General features: G+C 41.9%; 1 protein-coding gene and 1 long non-coding RNA gene across 2 annotated transcripts in view; one reads left to right on the top strand and one right to left on the bottom strand.

Moving 5' to 3' along the window:
- Positions 1 to 1,218: 1,218 nt before the first annotated feature.
- Positions 1,219 to 11,597, bottom strand: LOC131381013 (uncharacterized). Its single transcript, XR_009209408.1, has 3 exons — positions 11,564 to 11,597; positions 4,500 to 4,551; positions 1,219 to 1,471 (listed from the first exon to the last, which is right to left on the bottom strand). It is a non-coding gene; the product is annotated as an uncharacterized LOC131381013 (long non-coding RNA).
- A 1,165-nt stretch (positions 11,598 to 12,762) lies between these two features.
- CAPN14 (calpain 14) overlaps positions 12,763 to 23,020 on the top strand; it is a 42,383-nt gene continuing 32,125 nt past the window's right edge. The window contains exon 1 of the mRNA XM_032172614.1: positions 12,763 to 12,822. The gene's annotated coding sequence lies outside the window, so the exon portion shown is untranslated. The remainder of the gene's footprint in view (positions 12,823 to 23,020) is intronic.

The raw sequence follows: 23,020 nt of genomic DNA, 5'->3' as shown, positions 1-23,020 counted from the left end.
CTAAATGTCCTTCACCGAGTAAATGGATAAATGTGCCACATTCATATAAAATATATACCACATTGGGGTCTAGCTGAGGGTGGAGGATGGGAGGAAGGAGAGGAACAAAAAGCAAGAACTATTGGGTACTAGACTTAACACCTGGGTGATGAAATCATCTGTACAACAGATCTCCATGACACTAGTTTACCTATATAACAAACCTTCACATGTACTCCCGAACCTAAAATAAAAGTTACAAAAAATACATACTCTACAGATGAGAAAAATGAGGGAAGTGGTGCTACCTATGCCAAAATATATTGTTGAGTGAATAAAGCCAGAAGTAGGCTGTTATGCATAGAATCATACAATTTCATTAATGTTTCAGGTCATGCAAAAACCACTATCTGTTGTTCATGGATGCATATGTGTGCATTGAAGTTTTTAAAAAGAGAAGCAAAGGAACATAAAACACTAGTCAGGAATGGGGTGTTCTCTGGGACAAAAAAGGGAAATGGAATTGGGGATGGGTACACAGGGAGCTTCAACTATATATACACTGTTTTCTTTCTTTTTCTTTTTCTTTTCCTTTTTTTTTTTTTTTTGAACATGGGTTCTTGCTCTGTCACCCAGGCTGGAGTGCAGTGGCGCCATCTTGGCCTACTGCAACCTCTACTTCCTGGGTTCAAGAGATTCTTCACCTGCCTCAGCCTTGCAAGTAGCTGGGACTACAGGCATGAGCCACCACGCCTGGCTAATTTTTGTATTTTTAATAGAGATGGAGTTTCACCATGTTGGCCAGGCTATTATTTCTCAAATTTGATAGTGAATACTTGGCTGTTCATTTCTTATTCCTTTTATCCTTTATTTAAAAAAATCTGATCCTTGGATGCACAAAGTTGGAATTTTTTTCATAATTGTGGTTCAAGACAAACTATACCTGGCTCTTTTACTATATTTTTAAAAAACTTAACACATATTTTTGTAATGGACCCTTGATGAACCCATCATTCAAACCAAGGACTAGAAAAATTAGCAGTAATTTACATCTATTTATGTGCTCCTCCCCACCCTGTCTCCTGCCCCTTCTCCTTCTTTCTAGAGGAGACCCCTATCTTGAATCTACTGTGTGTTGTTCCCTTGCTTTTTAATTACTGTTATACACAAATGCAAGCCGAAAGAACATATTGTTGAGGTTTAGTGTTTTTGGACTTTTTCTAAAAAGCATATCCTGCTGCATGTAGTGCCCCTGGAACTTGACTTTTCTCCCATTCAACATTTGTTTTCAGCCCCATCTGGCTCCACAGGGCTCTCTCCCACCAGGTGTCTCTTCCAAACCCAGCACATGCCTCCTATTTCTGTCACCTGCCAGGTGCGTGGGGGTTCCCAGTCAGACAACCTACAGTAGATGGAGTCCTGGTGTCCCCATGTCTTTGCTATGTGAGCTTGGAGAACGTGGCTTCACTCTCAAGCCTCAGCACCCTGGTGTCTGAAATAAAGATGGCAATAGCATTTTTTCAGGATTAAAGGGGCCATGCATGTAAAGTGCCATTGAGAGTGTTCAGTATATTTTAGCTCTTAATATTCTAATCATTATTACTTTTATCCACTACATGGCACTGCCTTATATCCTATTCAACGAGCTGTTTAATAAACTATTGAATAAGCTTAGTATTTAATAGCTGTAATATTTAATAAGCTATTTAATAAGCTAGCACCTAATAAGTTAGTGAGCAACTTCTTTCAGTTCATTTGTGTCTTAACTGAGGATGGCTCATTGACTCAAAGGAATATAATTGTTAGTAATGATATCTGTGGCATTTGCTCTGGGTTCTTGGGGATGACACTACGAAACCGAAGACTTTTCTATCTCTTCTGTTTCTCCCACTCAGATACTAACCCAGGCTGAACCCTCCTTAGCTTCCAAGATCAGATGAGATCAGGTGCATTCAGGGTGGTATGGATACAGACACTTCCCTTTCTCATCCACAACACCAGAGTCTGGCCAGAAGTAAAGGGAGAAGGTGGAAACTGTAGCAGCAACCTGGAATACAAGTTTGAGCCCTGGCTAGGGGAGTTAGAAGAATCGGGAAATGGGACCAAGTGTCCACAATCTTAGGAATCTATGGCCCCTTTCAACCTGGCCCAACTACCTTTGCATCCTAGTGACCTGCCTACAACCACGCTCGCATGCATGCCTCCCACAGCTGCTTCCTACTCCTCACCACGTGGGCTCCTTTGCACACCCTGTCTTCAGCCTCAGTCTTCCCTTCCCCACACTCTGCCTGGTGGGCACCCACTCATACCTTAAGGCTCAGTGTGTGGTGGTCTGCCCTCTGAAGAGCTGAGTCATCAGCTCTCCCATAAGAAGGCTGTGCCCCTCTCTCCACTTCCAAGCTACCCCACGTAAACCTCTGTTACCGCATTCATCACATGTTACTATAATTACATGTTTAAATTGTTTGCCTTCCAACTAGACAGGGCACGTCTTCAGCTTGACGCAGTGTTGTACTCATTCTGTTTACTTCAGTTGGAGGCGAAAGTGCATCAGCTCAGCCAATTCCTACTGATGAGATCAGGCCGAGTTAAAACCTCTTTTTATGACAAGGTCCTCATCGGTGAAACCAGGGTAAGAGAAACACCAAAGGCAGAAAAGTGTCAGTGACACTTCACAATGTTGTTGTGGGGATAAAATGAAACAATGTAGGTCAAGGACCTGATACGTTTCTTGTAAGTCTATAGTAAGCGCTTAATAAATAGTTCCCTTTCCCCTTGGATGAATGAGTACTGAACGTGCACAAGGAAAGGGAAGTCTAGAATAAAAATACACAGGTGAGGGAACTGTGCTCAGGAAGTTTATAAGCCAAAAAGGAGATGAATAAAGAGGGTCTGTCTGAGTCTAGTTGATGGGCTGTCCGGGAATAACGCTCCCCATTCATACCGTCGGTACCACAGCTACTTAATTGCTGGGATGCAGCTCTCTCATACGTATCAGCTGTCCTCGGCAGAAAGTCAGTTTCATCCCTAGGTGCAGCAGAAGCAGAGCTAACCTGAGAAACCCAACATTACACAGAGGAAAGCCCACACCACGAGAGGCAGCGGTGTGTATCTGGTTTTAATAAGATGCCCGCTTGATGAACCTCCACAGCTCAGTTTCTAAGAACCTCAACTTCCAAAGGCAAGACATTTGCTACCTGCAAGATGTGACCTATAATTCGAAAATCTCCTAATTATGGTCAGTGTCTGCTTTTGTAGCACATGTGTTTCCAGAGCGTGGGCATCTAGTCCTCATGGCAATCCTGAAGAGGAAGCTAGGGATGTTTCCCGGAGGGAAACTCAGGTGCAGAGAGGTAGGAAACTGCCCACACAGGCATCTTTGATTGAGCTATCATCCTACTCACTTTCCCCTCAGTCCACAAAAAGTGAGAGGCAGCTTACCGAAATCCCTTGAATTCTAAAAAATAAGTGAACCCTTGAGGCAGCTGATATGAGGGGAATGGGCAGGTGGGTGGTACAGAAATATCAGAGGGAGATGAGCAAGAGGCCCCCAGAGGTGAGCAGCCATCACTTTGGGCTCGAGCTGCTTGATCAGTGCAAAAACAGAAACACGTTATTAGTTCCAAGCCCAAATATATCAGTCTGTCCTTGCCAGCAGGATCTTGATTGCACCATCCCACTCAACAGCTTCGCTTGGGTAAGAGAAACACCAAAAGCAGAAAAATCCATGCTGAAGGACCCCAGGACCAGCACCAGTTCCTGAGCATCTTTCCTGGGCTGTAAGTGTTGTTTACGCGTCTGTCTCTTTGCCAGGGGAGATAGAGGAAGCACCTTGAGGAGAAAAGCTCTCTTTTAACCCTGCACAGGGCTGGTGCGGGCACTGAAGTTGAACCATTCCTGATGTGGCTTTTGACAAGCAAACAGCAAGATTAGGAATGTGAATTACCTGTAGTTGGCCAATTATAATAACCCTATATGTTATAACAGATAAGTCTATGACTGCAAAAATGTCTGTGAGCACAGAGAACCTGATAAAGGCAGAAGCTATGAGCGTGGGTTATTTAAAAATACACAGGCAGACAAAGTGGGATATTAAAGTTTGGGGTGATAATGTATCAGGAATTATTTCTGCATTCTTTACTAGTTCTCTCGGTTCGGTTCAGTGATCTTCTGTTCTCCTTTGATTTGTCAAATCTTAAAGATAAATTATTGGATAACATAATCCTTATTTCAGAGTTATCTATTTTGTTTCCATGAGTTGTTTGCCTAAATTAGTATTATGCTATTTAAATTACAACAACTTCTGATAAATTTTAATATCTGGTATGAATAGTCGCCCTCCCTTACTAGTATGTTTTTAAAATTTCTTAGATATTCTCACTTTCTTCTTGTTTTCATCATTGTCTTCCTCCTCCTCTCCCTCTTTCTGTCTTTTGTGTTTTCCAATTGAAAAGTAATTATGAAAACTTGGGGGTAATTTGGCTTCAATCTTTTCTTTTGTGCACTTATATTTAACTTACCATCTGATCTTTTCCCCCAGTCAACACCATACCACCAGTGTTTTTACATATCCTGAAAAAATATTCCAATAATTAAATTGAAATGAATGCTAATATTCAGCCATATGGAAATTCTGTAATCTAATTAACTATATTCAATAATGGACAGATAAGTCATTTGCAAAATTATTGTCAACAATAATAAAAGTTCTATTTCAGAGTTATCTATTCTGTTTCTGTGATCATCATTGAATGATGAACATTTTTGTACGTAAATATTCATCCATGGTTTTATTTTCTTTGTATATATTTAATAAATGAAATTATTGGGAATATTATTAATGCTTTTGATACTTATCACCAAATTGCTTTCCAAAAGAGGCACATCAATTTATATACTTACCACAATGATATCAGAGTTCCTACATTTTTTCTCTCACTCCAGCCCTGTATGTTATTATTTTAAAATATTTTCATTTTATTAAAATGTAGTTATCTCTAATTTAAAAATCTAAAGCTTATTATTTTAAAATATCCATCAATTTGGGAAGTGAGAAATGATAGACTTTTAAAAATCAGTATATATTTTATTATGAAAAAATTTTGAAATTGTTTATTAACCAATTATATTTTTCTGATTGTCTATTTTTTTCCTCATTTTTCTAAAAGCATTTAGTGTTTTTCTTATTGTTTTGAAAGAGTTTTTAATTTTTACAGTAAGGACATTTATTAATCTTTTGCCTGTGTCTAATCCAAGTTAATTTTAATGTTTTGCCAATTACCTTCTCCTTGTCTCTTCTCTCTCCTACAAAACAGAATTATTGGGATCTCTTAATCAGAATCTCATTAAAACTGTGAATTAATTTTAGGAATGACATATTTTTAATACTTAATCTTTCCCTCCAGGAGTATGACATGACTGTCTATTTATTCACAGATCTTTTATGTCTCTATAAACTTTTTATAGTTCTCCTCAAATAGGTCAAAAACATTCCTTGATTATTCTCAGATATTTTATAGTTTATTATTATTACAAATGAGATATTTCTATTATGGTACCTTCTAACTGGTTATTGTTATATATAGGAATCCCATTAATTTAAACAATATATATAGTTATTTTATTTACTACTTATTTTAGTTTATTCTTTGTTTTTCTACTTACATAAAGATTATCAACCAGAGCTTTTCTTTTTTATTAATACTATGTTGGTTTATAATGCATATTTCATATTTTGGCTAGAATTTTTGGAACAATGTTGAAAATAACAAAGTTGTGAACATTCTTGTTTTGTTCATGATTTCAATGATATCCCAGTACCTGTCTGGATTCTTTTTTCTCTCCCCACCTCAACTTCTTCACCCCTTGGCTTGGGCGTGATGATCTCTTTCAACACTTATTTTTTCCTTTTGGCTGGATAAAAAAAATATTCTACCAAAGCAAAGCATCTGGTATGTAGTATCTTCTCAGCTTTAACAGACATATATATTTGTATGTATATGGAAGCCTTCATATGTAAATGTATATGTGTGTTATGTACTGAGTGTTCTTTCCTGGGAGCCTGGGTAGATGGTGGTGCCATCAATGGAAGCTGAGACCGTAGAAGAGTCTCAGGAGCAAGCAGTCAGTTTGAGGAGTTCTCTACTGAGAGCCACAAGAATACTAAAGCACTGCCCCAGTCTCTTCTCAAAAGGCTTTTCCTTTAAAGGATGGGACAGAATTCACATGTTAAAGAGACAAGAGATTTAACTGATGACACACGCAATGTGGATCAATACCGAGATGTAGTTGCGAAAAATGACGATGGGATTCAGGCTGTATGAAAACAAACATAGGAAAAAATGACTGTCAACATTGATGGAGAGCCTGTCATATGTCAGGTGTTACGTTAAGTATTCTTACATAGATGACTTCATTTCATTTGCACAGTGACAGCTCAAAATGTCATTATTCTCCCAGATAAAGAAACAGAAGTGGCCGGGCTTGGTGGCTCATGCCTGTAATCTCAGTACTTTGGGTGGCCAAGGCAGGTGGATCACGAGGTCAGGAGTTCGAGACCAGCCTGGCCAACATAGTGAAACCTCATCTCTACTAAAAATACAAAAAATTAGCCACGCGTGGTGGTGGGCGCCTGTAGTCCCAGCTACTTGGGAGGCTGAAGCAGGAGAATCGCTTGAACCTGGGAGGCGGAGGCTGCAGTGAGCCGAGATTGCCCCACTGTACTCCAGCCTGGGTGACAGAGCAAGACTCCATCTCAAAAAGAAAAAAGAAAGAAAGAAAGAAAGAAAAAGAAACAGAAGCTTAGTACTTAAAATGAGGCAGAGTAGGGGAGGTGTCACTGTCTTTCTGAAGGGTAGGATGTTGAACTGACTGATGTGCTCCAGATGTGGTCTGATGGGACATATTTAACAGTGAGGGAACTGGTCACACTAAACTGTGTTATGTGAATAATTTAAGGAGCTAAAAATTTGAAAGTTACATTTGAGGGCTGTCACATGGGCTGGTGAAAACTCTGGATAGAGGGTGAGCCAAAGATAATCAATTTAGTACCGTGATATTGCCCACTTGCAAGATTTCCGTTTCTGCATCTGCATGCTGATAACCTTAAACATTCCTGTCTCCAGTTTACACTTCTCCTTTTGTCTTAGTCAGTATAGGCTGCTATGACAAAATGCTGTAGATTGGGTGGCTTATAAACAATAGACGTTTATTTCTTGCTGCTCTGGAGGTTGGAAGCCCAAGATCAGGGCACCAACATAGCTGGGCTCTGGTGAAAGCCTTCTTCCAGGTTGCTTGTTGCCAACTTCTTGTTGTATCCTCACATGGCAGAAAGTTGGCAGGAGAGTTCTCTGGGGTCCCTTTTATAAGAGCCCTAATCCCATTCATAACTCCGATTCATAAATCCCATTCATTGCTCCACCCTCATGACCTAAGTACCTCCACAAGACTCCACCTCCTAATGTGATCACATTGGGGGTTAGGATTTCCACCTGTGAATTTTGGGAGGATGCAAACATTCACTCCGTAATGCCTTTGAACTCCAGATCTATTTCTGACACTTTCACTTGGATATCCTATAGACCAATCACACCAAGTCCAAGGGGTTAAAAGGTTCTCAAAAACCTCTCAGTAAGCACCAAATACAATCATTAGTGAATAATCACAATTATGATTCTCAAAAAATGTATTGAGTGCATATTATGTACCAGCCCCTGGACTAAATGTTTTATATTCATTACAAAACAAAAAATTGAATTTTTCCACTAATCATATAAAGTATCTATCATTCCCGTTTTGTGGATGATAACACTGAGGCTCTTAGAGGTCAGTTGCTATCTTGAGGCTATCCAACTAGTGAGGAGTAGCATCGGGGTCAAACCGCAGGCTAATCTGGCTCCAAACGTAAGCTCTTTCTAGGATGCAAACTCCACATAATTCCAGAGAGGGCAGGTCAAAGTGAAGGGTGCTGTGTGTTCGGGAGGCCCAGGTATGAAGGCCACCTAAGCAACTAATGTTTTCAGAGCTGCTTCCTCTTTCTAAAAAGCCCAGACTCAAAGACTTACTAGATATCATGCTTTTCAGTTGAGGGGAAGTTTGGTCTTTTATGCTTTGAAAGGCACAGATAAACCTTTCCATGGAACCGTAGGAGGAAAATGCATTTCAATATAAGTCTCTTCCGTGTTCTATTGAAAACTTTTGCGCACACAACTCCATAAAAGTGTGTTATTTTCTGTATATAGAGAATTCCTCTATTTTAAGATAATGCAAGCCTTAGGATGGCTATTTGACATAATTGTTAAGGTGAGGGATTCCTTTGACTGGCAGACCTGATACATCCATGCTAGATACATTGCTTCAGAGGGTTGTGTGTGAAAAACTCCCAGGAATTGGGGCTGCTACGTTGGCAACTGTGCTAGAGCCCTCACTCTGGGTGGGGTGCTGCTGACTTCAGGGTACTTTGTACCTCTTTTCTTGCATCTTCTGGGCATCAGTCGCAATGTCTTACTCACTTTTGTATCCTTGAAATTAGTCATGGTTTATTTACCATCAGGGCGTCTTTCCAACTATACCCCAATGACATGAAACAGAAGCCTTGCAACTGTCTCTTGGAAGGAAATGCAGAAACCACGCTGTTCTCCCTGGCAATCAGTGTTCCCTGTCATGAGCATCATAATGGCAAATCCAAATACATTTTCTGCCAAGAAAGATAGGTAGTTTACAGGTCAGGAGGAAAACAAAGCCAAAATTTAACCAAAAAAACCAAACCCCAAAAAGGCAGATGAACGAAGGTAAAACTGTGAGACACTTGGAGAAAATGATATCAGGAACAAAGAAAGGGTCAGGAAGAGAATGGTTAGAAATATGTTCCTTAGTAGTATATTGATTTGGACCCATTAAACAATGCCAAGTACACAATTAAAATAGAGGCAGAAAATAAGAAACATGCACTGTACCTGCCTTGCCTCCCTGATTGGCATGGCTCACAGCGCTGTCCCCAAGCCCTCCCCAGACAGAGCAGTCCTTGTCAATCAGAGTTCACTCAAATTATTTGTTATGAATAAATGTTCTTGAAATTTTAATTAGCTCTCTGATAACTTAGGGAAACACCCTTCTGTTGAGAAAATAGCTTGTCTGTGTTTATTTTTCAAACTTCATAGTGAATTTCTTAAAGAATATTTTTCTATGACATTCTAAAAATATTGTGAATGTGAAAGATTTAATAACTTAGGTCTTGGAATTTACTTTGAAACCATGGCAATGACTTTTCATTTATGAGCTACCCCACAAAGCCTCTTTTTATTATCTTGGTTCTTGGATAAATTTCTAATGCTTGAAAGTTATATATGGGATCATCAATTTTTCCTTTCATTCTTCTGAACTTGTTATTGTCCTTTCTCCCACTCACAAATCAAAGCCCTTCTCTTTTCCTTGTTGGATCCTGGTTTTGAAAATGTATAACCAAACGAACAAAAATCAGGTGGAAAAAAACATCAAGGAAGAGCATGACTTGTTGGTTAGTGGCATGATCTTGGCTCACTGCAACCTCTGCCTCTCTGGTTCAAGCGATTCTCCCGCCTCAGCCTCCTGAGTAGCTGGGATTACAGATGTGTGCCACCACACCCAGCTAATTTGTGTAGTTTTAGTAGAGTTGGGGTTTCACCATGTTGGTCAGGCTGTTGGTCAGGCTGGTCTCCTGACCTCGTGATCCACCTGCCTCGGCCCCCCAGTGTTGGGATTACAGGTGTGAGCCACCGCGCCTGGCTATCAGTTAGTTTTATGAAGTTTTGGTGCTGCTGTAGCCACCACAGCCTGACATCCCCCTGTCTGTGGGGCTGCCAGAAGTAACCCTGGCCAGGGTAATGCTACCCCATGACTTTCTCGCTTTACCCTTATATTGGCAAAAGGGAGAATCAATGGTTAGAGCTTAGCCATAGGCATTTCAGTAGTTTTTCTTATTTACAGTTGTGTTGGATACAAAACAGTTTTACTTGTTCCTTAACGTGAGTCTAATGAAACCCCATAAATAACCTGCGTGCCCATGAAGGGTCACCTTGGAGCAGTCATTATTTACTATCTCAGTACTTATTTTATTCCTCAACTGGATTTTTTTAACTTTTTATTTCAGTGCCCCAAATTCCAACTATCAGGGATTCATTTGGAAAAGGAGTTTTCTATTTTAAAAAATGCAAATAGTATGGTGAGGTTAAGGACTTGTAAGCTATTCACACAGTAGTGAGACGTCAGGAATTCAATTTGATTGCTTTCCCGTACCCTGAAGGAATAAGAATTTTGATTAGAGGGAAAGGAAGGAGAAACTTTAGAGAGCAATTAGGTTTGTGGGAGAAGCAGATTATTTAGGGCACTTGGACTCTTCTAGAATAAGTGGGAAGTAGGACATTTGAAGGTGCCCCAGATGCATTTGACCTCCTTTGAATGTTCGCTCAAGGCTGGTCCCAAACAGAATCATAATGTGTTGTAACAGAAAGTAGAGAGATGACGATCACAACCGTGTTTCACATGATTGAGTCCCAGAAAGAGGAAATGGCTTGCCCAGCTTCACAAAGTTAGTGAACCTGCATCTGTGTTTCTGACTCTCAAGCCAACCCTCATTCTCCAATACTCCACTGCGCCACTAGCCGAGGAACACATTTCCCTCTTCTTTGCCTCCAGGACTTAGAACTCTAGCAAGTGCTCTGGTTCTACTGCTCCTGAGCTTGTGAAGCCCACCAAAGCCTTTCTGGGAAATTCACCACTCCTAAAATCTGGTTTCCACAGGAAAGTAAATTTCTGGTCATAAATCACAAACTTGCCAACCCACTTCTGGTCCACAGCCCACTGTGGGTCAGGACTGCCTGTGCCTTGCAGAGACAGAAGGCTCATCACCAGATGCACTTGACTTCACCGCCTTTTTCTCAGGCATACTGGTCTGTCTTGGGTGACAATCGGAAGCCTGGGGAAGGGATGTATGACCTCTGTGATGCCAAAAGGCCACAGTGCTGCTGTGCAAGGCTAGTGAGCCTCCCTGGCCATCTGTTTCCTGTCACCCAGGACAATAACTTTCAAGAGTTGTCATGGGAGGAAATGGCCCTTGGGCCTTACCCTCTGCATCTGGGTGGCTCTGTGAATCCGCAGCACAATTTATGATAAGCCCGGTGATGACCATAACAACAACTCAGAGATAGAGTGAGCCCAGCCCTGTGCCAGGTGCAAGGTGCTGTCCCAAGAGGAGCAGAAGCCCCCCACCTGGAGCCCCTGAAACGATGATGAATAGAAGGGGGAAGATAACTAAGGGCCAGGATGAAGAGATGAAAATGAAAAGGTTATGTCTGGGAGACAGATCAATAATAATAATGGTCTACCCAAATCCACCGCTTCTGTTATCCCCATAACACCTTCAGTCCCGTGCGAGGAAGGGTGGCTATTTGTCACATGAGGCAGGGGGAAGGCTCCAAAGAGCGTTTAGCTCAGGAAGAAAGCTTTGGATTTGCTTTGACGGTGGCAGGGAGACAATTCCTTGACAAAGATGAGGAAAAGTTAGTGGAACCTGACACCCTGAGACTTTAGCCCCATCTCTGCTGTTTACCGGCTGTGGTTATCTTGGGCGAGTTGCCATGCTGTGCCTCCGTTTTCTTTTTGTAGAATGTGGATAATAATAGCACTACCTCACAAAGTTGTGAAGATTCCATGAGATTCTGCATGCAATGTGCTTAGCATTGTGCTTGGCATGTCATAAGTGCTCAAAACATGTTGGCTATTGTTATCAATATTAGTTAATTTATCAGTACTAATAAAATGGGTGGAGTGATAATCACACAAAATGATTGAGTTGGAGTGATTAGAGTCAAGGCAAAGGCCAACAAGCAGGTGGGGAGGAAGAGGACAGAGGATTTCCACAGGGAAGGGACTCTGATTCCACTGACACATATTGAGCACCTCCTGGGTACTAGGCATGGTTCTAGGTTCTGGGGATCCTAGGTGTGCAAGTGTGGAGGCAGGAAAGCCGGAACCGACTAAGCTGCTATGATGAAAATCTGTGCAAGTGGTGGTGGGAGCCTAGGAGAAGAATTTGGGGATGGTGGTGGGGAGGGAGTGAAGAAGTCTAGAGCAAACACAGGAGGGCTAGGAAATGCTTAAGGGAAGAACAACCAGATTTGGAGCAACGGGACCCACGGTGAACTGTGAGGAGGCAACCAATGGGAGGTCAATGTTCTGAGTCCCAGATGGCCAAAATGGGGGATTTGGAAAGTAGGTTGGGAAGGAAGAGGGAGCGATCTCAATAGCACAAATGAACCACGAATTTCCTCCTTAGCAGGAAACGTCCCTGAGGGCTGCATCAGACTCTGACAACCATAAAAGAAAACCCACAGCCACCTGTTGAAAATATTTTCCAGGCTTCTGTCAATGTTAGTTTAAACATAGGGATGTACAGAAATCTCTGTCTTGGTTCTTTGGTGTCCTGGGAGTGGTGGGGAGGTGAGCAAGTGGGGTCATGTGCTCCTGCAGTGAAATGCTTTTCTAGGTCACACCCCAGGGTTGGAAGTGAGAAGATGACTAACTCTCTCTCATTAAGGCATTACTGGAACAGGCTTTCTCTGTGTGGTGTTCTAAAGAAATAATTGGATTTGTGTAATCCAGTCACAAAGCCCTGGGTACTCCACTCCCTTCCAGAGAACACACGATGGGGATGAACCAAGGTCCTGGGAGGTGGGGTCACAAATTCTTGGCCAAACGCCATGTGTAGAAAGGTCCCATATATAAGAGGTGGTCTCAGGCTGCATGCTTCTGACTGCACCAGGATTAGAGCCTGCTCAGGCACTTAAAGAAGCAAAATCTCCTGTGCAGGTACATTTCTTTAGTTCCAAGGGTGGGTCCAAGTTAGCCCGGAGGCCCTATGAGACTCTACAGGGTCTGGGTTTAGAAGGTGAGAGGAACATATTTGCTTCTCCTGGTTTGAGCTTTGCAGGTGAGTGTATACAGAAAAAGCCCTGGAGTCTGGAGATTTCAATTTTGTCCTCAGTTTTGCCATCACTTGTTAGTGTGACCTTGAGGAATAGACTTCAGCCCTTTGGCCCCAATCTCCTCATTTAAAAAAAAAAAACGATGGGAGTATCTTTGGGCCTGGGTAATTTCTGAGTGACCTTGAGGAATAGACTTCAGCCCTTTGGCCCCAATCTCCTCATTAAAAAAAAAAAAAGATGGGAGTATCTTTGGGCCTGGGTAATTTCTGAGGTCCCTCCAGCTCTGGTTTCTCTCGAAGTCATTTGGTAGAGTTATATGCTGCTAGGTGCTGTCATTTCCCAGAACACAGGCTATCCCAGTGGTCTCCTGAGCCTCCTGGTGAGAAGGAATCTGGGGGCAGCCAGCTCATCACTGAGGCCTTATGGGATCCTCAGAGTCAAGAAGGCCGACTGCTCTCTGGTTCTAATAAGCAGTGAGGTTGGGCTGACTTCCTCTATGAAATTAGATGTGAAGAACACACTGGGACGGTGACCACACTGTAAGAGTGAAATTGTGCCTCAAATGATAGCTGTCAGTGTGGTGCTTGGCACGGCCCTTGCCTAGACTAGAAATCTTGAAATTGCTCTTGTCTGAGTGGTCTGCTGGCCTATGGACACTGGAAGTCACTTATCAAGGCTCTGGAGGACTCCGGAGCGAGGCAGTTGGCTCTCAGTTCAGCTTATAACCCTCTCTTATAGAGGCACAGGGTGATAATGTTTTGGTGGGTGGTACGTAAGTTTTTCAGCCTGGGTACATCTTCCAGGCCTGATAGGGTGAGGGGTACCTTTGACTTTCTATGGGGAGAATTCTTGGATGAGTTAGGTACTGGCCATTTCACAGAGTGGGCACCTCATGCTGAAGAGTGAGGGCCGTTTCTAGAGTGTGAGCCTGGTCGTTGGACTGTGACTTCCTCAAGGGCAGAAATTCTGTCTAATCCATCCTGTACACACCCTACCATCTAGGGCAATGCCTGGCCCATGGGGAAGTATGCAATAAAACCTTGTTTAAATGAATTGATTCTCCCACTTTTCAAACTCCCTTGTAAATCTCTCTCCTGACCATCAAAACAAACTATAGAAAAGGAATGGAATTGATGTAACTATCAGTGGTATAATTGGTTTGGTGATAGATTGCTCGACCTCAAGGGTAACCACTAAGCTAATTTCTAACATATGGATTGGTTTTGTCACTTTTGAAAGTTATGTAAATGGAATCAAAGAGTTTTTGTGTCTGGATTTTTTCTACTCAATATTGTTTGTGAATCTCATTTGTATTGCAGCATGTAATTCTTGTTTGTTCAGAGCTGTGAAGTATTTCATTGTATAAATGGATATCACTATTATTAATATTTATACATGTTCATGGACATTTGGGTAGTTTCATCTGGGGATATTTTGCATATTTCTGTTGTGAGTATTCTTGTACATGTTTTTGGTGCATAAATTTAAGCATTTCTATTGGGTAATAACCAGGAATGGAATCGTATCATATAGTTTGTATGTGTTGAGCTATAGTATTTACTGTCAAATAGTTTCTTTTTTTTTTTTTTTAAAGATGTTTCTAATTGACTTACTTTTTCCAAAAGTTTGCCTGGGTTTTTCACTGCATACCTTGATCTTCTAGAGTAGCATTAATTAGAGCCTAAAATGACTGGCCAAGTCTTCCAGCCCAGGAGTGGGCTTGGGAGAGGAGGGGGCTGTTAACCAGCAACCTCTCCCCAGTTCATGAGTGTGAGCGAAGGGCAGGAAGGCCCCACAAGGAGAAGACAAGAGGTTTCCAGAGAACGCTCTGGAGAGGAGGGGACATTTGCCCTGAGCTTTGAAGGATGAGGGAGATTTGAGGCAGAGGGGGTCAGGAGGAAGCGACATCTCCTTTGTAAGTTTGGACAGAGCAGAGGGTGTGTGGTGGGGGTTTGTTTACACAGAAAGGAACTAACACACCAAGAGCCTGGCCATTTGGCCATGAGCTGTGTGGTTTTGAGGGTGTGATGTGAAATGGCCAGTCCTATGGTAAATGCAGGATCAGAGGAGGAGAAGAGCTTCCTCAGTCTGACCGCTCATCTAGCTCAAATTCCATGACTCTCTAAAGATGCAAATGCCCCTGCAAAAAAAAAAAAGGAACGAATTTACATCTGCTTTAAAACTCTTTCCTATCCAAATGTGTTGTCCAATGTTCAGAATCGTTTGATATTTTGTTTTGAAAAATCAGAAGGGTTGGCTCTTTAAAAGTGTGGGAATGGATAGAAAAAGAAGAGTAGGGGAAGACTCTCAGACTAGGGTGCCGCTACCCCTTGGGGTGGAAAGTGTCAGAGCAGGGCAGCTGGAGAGGAACAGAGTGACTGCACTGAAGTTGTAGTTTAGGAGGAGGCTGTACAAAGAGGATGTGCCTGTGCCAGAAAGAAGAGATGCCCCAGGGCTCCCTCAACAGTCAGGCCGAGTGGGCCATGACTCCCTGGAACTGCTCAGAGGTCCTGTCGGTACATGGGGGCACTGAATTGGATGACCACTAAGTTCCTTCTAGCCTCATATTTGGTTCAGCTGCAATGAGTGACGCCAGGGTGCAACTTCCACACAGGCCGAGTGGATGTTCCTTTGCTCAAGGAAAGCTGTGTGCAGATCATGGCAACTCAAGGTGCACACCCATGCTCCAGGGAGTCTTCTTTGAAAAGATTTGTGGCTATGCAGTGTCTCATAAAGTCAAATGGAAGTGGGGCAGCTGGGGGTGAGTAGGGAGCTCCACCAGCCAAGTTCTTAGACCTCCATAGAGGCATGCAGTCAGGCCAGGGGACGCCCACCACAGCATTGCCAGTTAAGGAACTTCCTGCCTCTTCTCCCCCACCTTCTCCCAAGGTGCATGTTCCCTTTGGAGACTCCTTTTTTCTTTTAGGTCTGACCTTGGTTTTACTTCCCCAGGTTGCTTTGACATAGATCCCACATACCACCCAGGAGAGGAGCCCTAAGGCAAACCTGGATGGGCATTTTGGAGGGGAAGAATGTTAAAGAGGCTCCCTCAACCTAAATCAGGCCCTAGCAATGTGATCAGACACCAGAAGAGCAGCCAAGTGATTGACAGTTCACAGGAAGTTTTCAACTTCCTTTATCTCAGTTCAGCTTCATAAGAGGGGAGGGGAGGGCATGCTTTATTGTTCTTCACATTTTCCAAGTGAAGAAACATCCATCCCTCTGTCAGTGAGTCAATTGGCCAGCATTTATCAAGCATCTGTTTATTCATGGTATTATGTGACTATATCATGAATGATCATATCTGAATGATTAAAAAAAGCCTATACCATTCTTGCCTTCAAGAACTCATAGTTGGGCCACATTCGTCATTGGTTACTGAAAGGCAAATGTCTGCTCTAATAAATGAAGAATCATGCTTTGGGTTTTCTGTTAGAAACTCGATCTAAATGCAGACAGATGTCTAAACAGTAAAAGAAAAACAATTTAAAGGCTTTCAAACCATTAACATTACAAAATCATTTCATCTTTTACGAACAGGTCATGATATGTACATGATATGCTGTTTTCCTGTTCATAATCAGTAACCACAGAACTACCTGAAAACTGCCCAGGAATGCCTGATGTTATCACATCTAAATAAGGGATTAGATGCGAAACTTTAGCAGAGAGAAACTGCAGGCCACATTTGCAAGTGTTTTGAGACATGAATGTAACTGTAAATGTTAAGGGTCTATTAAAAAGTCAACGAATCAATTAGAGATAAAGTTGTTTCATTAAGATAAATTCTTAATGATGGATTCAACCAACCACATTTTAATCTGTGAGTTCCTACTTGGAGCTTACCCCTGTGCCTAGCCCTGCAACAGCAATCTACCTGGTTAAACAGTGCTTTAGAGCAGTGCTCAGCAAACTTTGCCTGTAAAGGACAGCATAGTAAATATTTTAGGCCTGTGGCCCCTAAGGACTCTGTGGCAATGACTCAACTCTGCTCTTGTAATGTGAAAGCAGCCACAGACAATACCAGACAGGTAAGTGTGGCTGTAGTTTCAGTAAAACTTTATTTATCCAGGCTGTAGTTTGCCAACTCCTACTTTAGACTTTTGTCAAGTCTTTTCACACGGTTATCTCTTTTGAGTTCTGAGAGTAGGCACAGTACATGTCATCCCATATTGAGGGTGAGGAAGCCAGCTCAGAGAGGATAGAGGAGTCAGCGCACGGGCACACAGGGAAGAGGTGGCAAACCCACTTGCCTTCTGGGTTTTCTAATTCCAAAGCTAGCACTCTATGGCCACTGCACACCGCCTATTACACAAAAGAAGTACAATCCCTGCTCAAGATAAATCAGGCAAAGCCTATAGTTAGTCTTGTTCTTTTGTTCCGACTGTCGAGAGGAGGGAATTGATCGTTTTTCAATCGGTGCTTTTTATCATGTAGACAGAGTCTTGTACAAAGAGCCTAGGTTTCTACTCCAATTTTGCCTGAGACAACTTAGTGGGTTGTGGCAAGATGCCAGACAGAGTTCTCTGGAAATCCATCATCCCCCAGGAGGATTTTCTTACAGGTTCATGTGCGTGAGTGCATGGTACTTATTTCTTTTGCTTCCTTTCCAGAGACCTGACTCTACCTCTATAGGTTGATCAAAGGCCAGGTGTTACGTTCCCAGTCTGAGACATAGTGTCTAGCACATAGTAGGTGTTCAGTAAACATGTGAATGAACTGAACGTCAGGGCAGGGACTCAGGACACTGAATGGACCCCTGGGAACTAGTTCCTGTTTTTGTACTCTGGTGAAATTCCTGGGAAATTCCTTCCTATTTCTTAGAGTCTCAGTTTTTCCCACTTTAAAATGGAGCCCACAATTCTCAACTGCTTCAGAGATGGTTGAAAAAGTAGCCACCACCAAAGAAAGCCAGGATTTGGGCAGATCTTATTATTCCAAATCAAGGCAGTAGTTCATCATGATGATGCCAGTGGGACAGGAATCAGACAGATCCCCTGGTTTTTCTATATAAATTTAAAATTTTAGTTTGAATCAACTATATTGAGGCATGATTATATATAATAAACATGTACCACATGGTTTTTTTTTTTTTTTTTTTTTTGAGACAGTCTTACTCTGTCACCCAGGCTGGAGTGCAGTGGCGGGATCTCAGCTCACTGCAACCTCCACCTCCCAGGTTCAAGCGATTCTCCTGCCTCAGCCTCCTGAGTAGCTGGGATTACAGGCGCCCGCCACGGCGCCCAGTTAATTCTTGTATTTTTAGTGGAGATGGGGTTTTGCCATGTTGGCCAAGCTGGTCTTGAACTCTTGACCTCAAGTGATCTGCCTGCCTTGGCTTCCCAAGGTGCTGGGATTACAGACTTGAGCCACTGTGCCTGGCCATGTTTTCAAGTGTGTTGTGCATAGTTCATTGAGTTTTGATGAAAAAATATACAGATGCAACCTCCACAGTCAATATAGAACATTTCCATTACCTCAAAAGTTATTTTGCACTCCTTCCCGAGCAATTCCCTCTCCTAGCCCCAGGTAACTACTGACTTGCTTTTTTTTAATATTGTGTTTTTATTAAACACATTTTTTTCCTCATGATAGAAGTAATACATATTAATCGAGGAGTCCAGAAGATATAGAAAAGTCTAATAAAGTAAAATAAATGTCTTAGTCACATTATCCAGAGGTAGTTCATAATCTTATTTATATATGTTTTCTTCCCATCGTGTGTGTGTGTGTGTGCGCACGTGCGTGCATGCGCGTTTAATAATATTGGGGCCATGATCTATACACAACTTCATTGGTGATGTGTATTTGTTTATAATGATTATATCTAAAATCATTTTGCTCACAGAACCTCTAACTGACTCCTGTATTTGATTAATGGCACCAGGTTACTCAAACTAGTAACCTGAGTCGCTATGAAGAATAGATCTTTTTTTCTAATACATTTTCTAGTTAGTTCTTGCTGTTTTAAAAAGAATACCACTGAGTTTCTGTATAGTGTATTTAACTTGTATTCACTGACCTTCTTGAATTCTGTTATTTCCTATAGTTTTTAAAAAATATTTTCTTAGATATTCTACATGTAAAATAATTTCTTCTGTGAATAATAGTCATTTTTTTGCTTTGACTTTTGTGCCCCTTCCTTCCTTCCTTCCTTCCTGCCTTCCTGCCTTCCTTCCTGCCTTCCTGCCTTCCTCCCTCCCTCTCTTTCTTTCTTTCTTTCTCTCTTTGTCCTTTCTTTCCTTTCTTCCTTCCTTTCTTTCTTTCTTTCTTTCTTTCTTTCTTTCTTTCTTTCTTTCTTCCTTCCTTCCTTCCTTCCTTCCTTCCTTCCTTCCTTCCTTCTTTCTTTCCTTCTTTCTTTCTTTCTTTCTTTCTTTCTTTCTTTCTTTCTTTCTTCTTTCTTTTCTTTCTGTTTTATTGGCTTAACTAGGAATTACAATTAAAAGTTATTAAGAATGGTAGTAATCACCATTCTTATCTTCTGTTTATTTTAAGGAAGTATCTTTTATCTTTCCTCAGAAAGTATGGTGTTCCTCTAGATTTTTTTAGTAAATATCTTTTCTTAGGTTAAATAAATTTCATTCTAGCTCAAATTTATCCTAGGAAAATAATTAGGATGTGCTCAAAGACATAGTTAAACTCTAGTAATACTGTCACTGTTTAGTGAAAAAGAAGAAATAACATGAAATTCCAGAAACAGTAGATTTTAAAAATAAATTTTGGTTGACCTATGATTTGGCATGCTTTGCAATAATTAAATACGTTCTTGTATATTCAACTTATTGGCAAAGGCAAGTGTTCATTAGATATTGTCAAGTAAAAAAAGTATAAAACACAGTGTATAATACTATATTCACTTTCATTAGAAAAATAAGCATAAAACATTTTCTCTAAAAGTATACATTAAAATGTTAACTATGACTATCACTGAGTAGTGGAAATATGGGTAATTTATATTTCCTTTCTTTCCCTTGATTTTTCTGCAGTAAATATGTTATTTGGATTTTAAAATGAAAATAAGTCAACTCATAGCTAAGTGAAAACTAATTCTCCTGACTTTAAAGTGATTAGAACAAATGTATAAAAACCTGAAGTCTGACTGAACTTTTATTTTATTTTATTTTATTTTATTTTTTATTTTTTTGAGATGGAGTCTCGCTCTGTCGCCCAGACTGGAGTGCAGTGGTGCGATCTTGGTTCACTGCAAGCTTCACCTCCCAGGTTCACACCATTCTCCTGCCTCAGCCTTCCGGGTAGCTGGGACTACAGGCATCTGCCACCACGCCCGGCTAATTTTTTTTCGCATTTTTAGTAGAGACGGGGTTTCACCGTGTTAGCCAGGATGGTCTTGATCTCCCGACCTCGTGATCCGCCCTCCTCAGCCTCCCAAAGTGCTGGGATTACAGGTGTGAGCCACTGCTCCCGGCCCTGACTGAACTTTTAATGGCAGAGATTTAGTATTCATTTCTGTCCAGTTTGTGAGAGTCAATGTTTTCACTGATATCAACCTCTCTTTCTGAATGAGTTGTAAGACCACCCTTTGTAAAGCCTTCACAGATTCTCACCTGTGGCTATGGACTCTATATTCCTGGACAAGAGGGAAACTTCCAGGTGGACAACCTCATAGGACCAGGCAATCTGCTGTCTTAAGGTTGACCAGTGCTGCGCTGGTAATATTCAACAACTAGCTCTCAATTTTTTTTTTTTTTTAAAAGGCCAAGTAGCTCTGATTTGTAGCATTTACCCCTTCCATGGTGTGGACACTCCCACGATGGCCAATTACAAGGTATTAACATGGCATGATGGAATAAAGACTTGGGAAGAGATGTGCACAGCTGGCTCCTGTCATCCTGCTCACACTGGCTACTGAAATACCACTGAGACCCAACTGAAGGAGTAAATTTTGACACAAGGTGTATCTACAGTCTGTTCCTTCTCCCACATTTAAAATGTTCCCATTTACCTTTTAATAAACACTAACATATTAAATAGGCAGAGGGTTATCAGGAGAGACGAGGAACCCTGCCTGTATATAAGGATTAGGGTTTGGAGTTTGTGCTGCTGGCTGGTGTATCCCCAGGTGTCTTGTCTGGTGATGCTCCTGATGGTCACAAGCCAGTTAGCGTTCAAAGGCCTCCTCCTTTGGATCAAAGCACTTAGGTTATCTGAGCACCAGGTTATTTGACACCTCTCACCATCATAACACCCTTCCTAGCACCCAGCATCTATAGATAAGGGGAGAATAGCCAGTATGGAAGAAGTGAAGATCAAAGCCTGACTCTCTGTTTACTTCCTGAGTCTAAATAAATTTTGGACAGGCACAGTGTGGTTCATGCCTGTAATGCCAGCACTTTAGGAAGCTGAGGTGGAAGGATCGCTTGAGGCCAGGAGTTAGAGACTAGCCTGGGCAACATAGCAAGACCTCATCTCTACAAAAAAAAAAAAAAAAAAGTTAGCTGGGCATGGTGGCATGAACCTGTAGTCCTAACTACATAAGAGGCTGAGGCGGAGGAATTCAAGGCTGTAGTAAGCTTGATCGTGTCCTTGCACTCCAGCTTGGGTGACAGAGTGACACCCTGTCTCTAATAAAAAATAATAATAATGCTGACATGCAAACCACTGCAGAACAGCCTAGCAGCTTATGGGGAGCCAAGGAAAGAACGCTGAGGCCCCTGGAGGATGCTTTTAGGCTGCACATTCTTAAATAGCTTGAGCCCCATTCGCCTTCACCTATCTATTTGTATAGTCTTATTTTGTGGATCTGCTCCAACGCTGCTCACTTACAATAGTCAAAATGAATTTCCAAATGTGACCTAGACCCATCTGGCCCTTTGTAGAGAGCTGTGCCAATCTGGAAATGAGCCAATTTCATCCATGGTTTGTAATATATAGGAAACATGCAAGAACTGCCAACTGGTTTCATCTGGGCCTATATTCTCCCTAAGGTGACTTAGGAATACTTATTTAAAAATAAGATTGTGTGTGTGTGTGTATGTGTGTGCACGCACACGTGTGGCCTCATTCTAAACTTTGGAGGGTGAGAGGAACCTGTGATGGGCGTTTTGTCTTCTGAGCCCATGATGTACTGTGCTTGTCACGAGATATAGCATTTGCAGGCTTGAAGAGGAATCCAAGTATGACCCAGCACTTGGTAAGGAGGGCATGAGCCTGAGCGAGGTTCTGAAGCCAGGGGACCCTCTATCATTTTTCACAGGACAAGCAGTAAAGGATTGTTGTAAAGGCTTGAAGGGGCAAAAAGGGAGACGTTGCCTTTGTGAGGCCTCAAGTTTGTTTACAAATGTACAGGTGGTAGAAGAAACTTCTTGGGAAGAAAATGGGATAAGCCTGGGGGAAGCTTTGCCTACTCATCCACATTAGGACAAAAAACTCCAGAGAAAAACACAAGACCTGAGCAACAGTTTTTGAGTCTCTGTGACCTGGGTTAGAAGAGGGCTGGGTCTTCCCCCAGGAAGTACACAGGCACCCGTGACAAATAAGAATAGCCAGGAATCGACTGCCCTCAGCTCTCAGGGGTAAGGGTGTGAGACAAACAACATTCTAGCAGTGCCAATCCTGCAGAGGATTCAAAAGCCATTAGGCAGAAGAGGCTTCTGTGCATACATCACTCAGAGCAGAATCACAGTGGGGCCACTCCACCAACTGGTCACTAGCAGTGCTTGATGAGCTACCTACAAAACTGAGAGCAAGTGTTTAGAAACTTTTATAGCAATTGATCAAATAATTTAAATTTAATTTAATTTTTGTTGAATCTAACTTTTTTTTTTGAGACAGAGTCTTGCTCTGTTGCCCAGGCTGGAGTGCAGTGCCGCCATCTCTGTTCACTGCAACCTCTACCTCCCGGTTCAAGTGATCCTCCTGTCTCAGCCTCCCAAGTAGCTAGGACTACAGTCATGCATCACCATGCCTAGCTAATTTTTGTATTTTTATGTAGACAAAGTTTTGTCACGTTGCCCCAACTGGTATCGAACTTCTGGGCTCAAGTGATTTGCCCACCTTGGCTTCCCAAAATGCTGGGATTACAGATGTGAGCCCTTGCACCTGACCTGAAAAAATCTTAAAGA

The sequence above is a fragment of the Hylobates moloch genome, unplaced genomic scaffold (assembly GCF_009828535.3).
Source record: "Hylobates moloch isolate HMO894 unplaced genomic scaffold, HMol_V3 SCAFFOLD_13, whole genome shotgun sequence".
Taxonomy (NCBI): domain Eukaryota; kingdom Metazoa; phylum Chordata; class Mammalia; order Primates; family Hylobatidae; genus Hylobates; species Hylobates moloch.
This window is presented reverse-complemented; position numbering and strand designations above follow the sequence as displayed.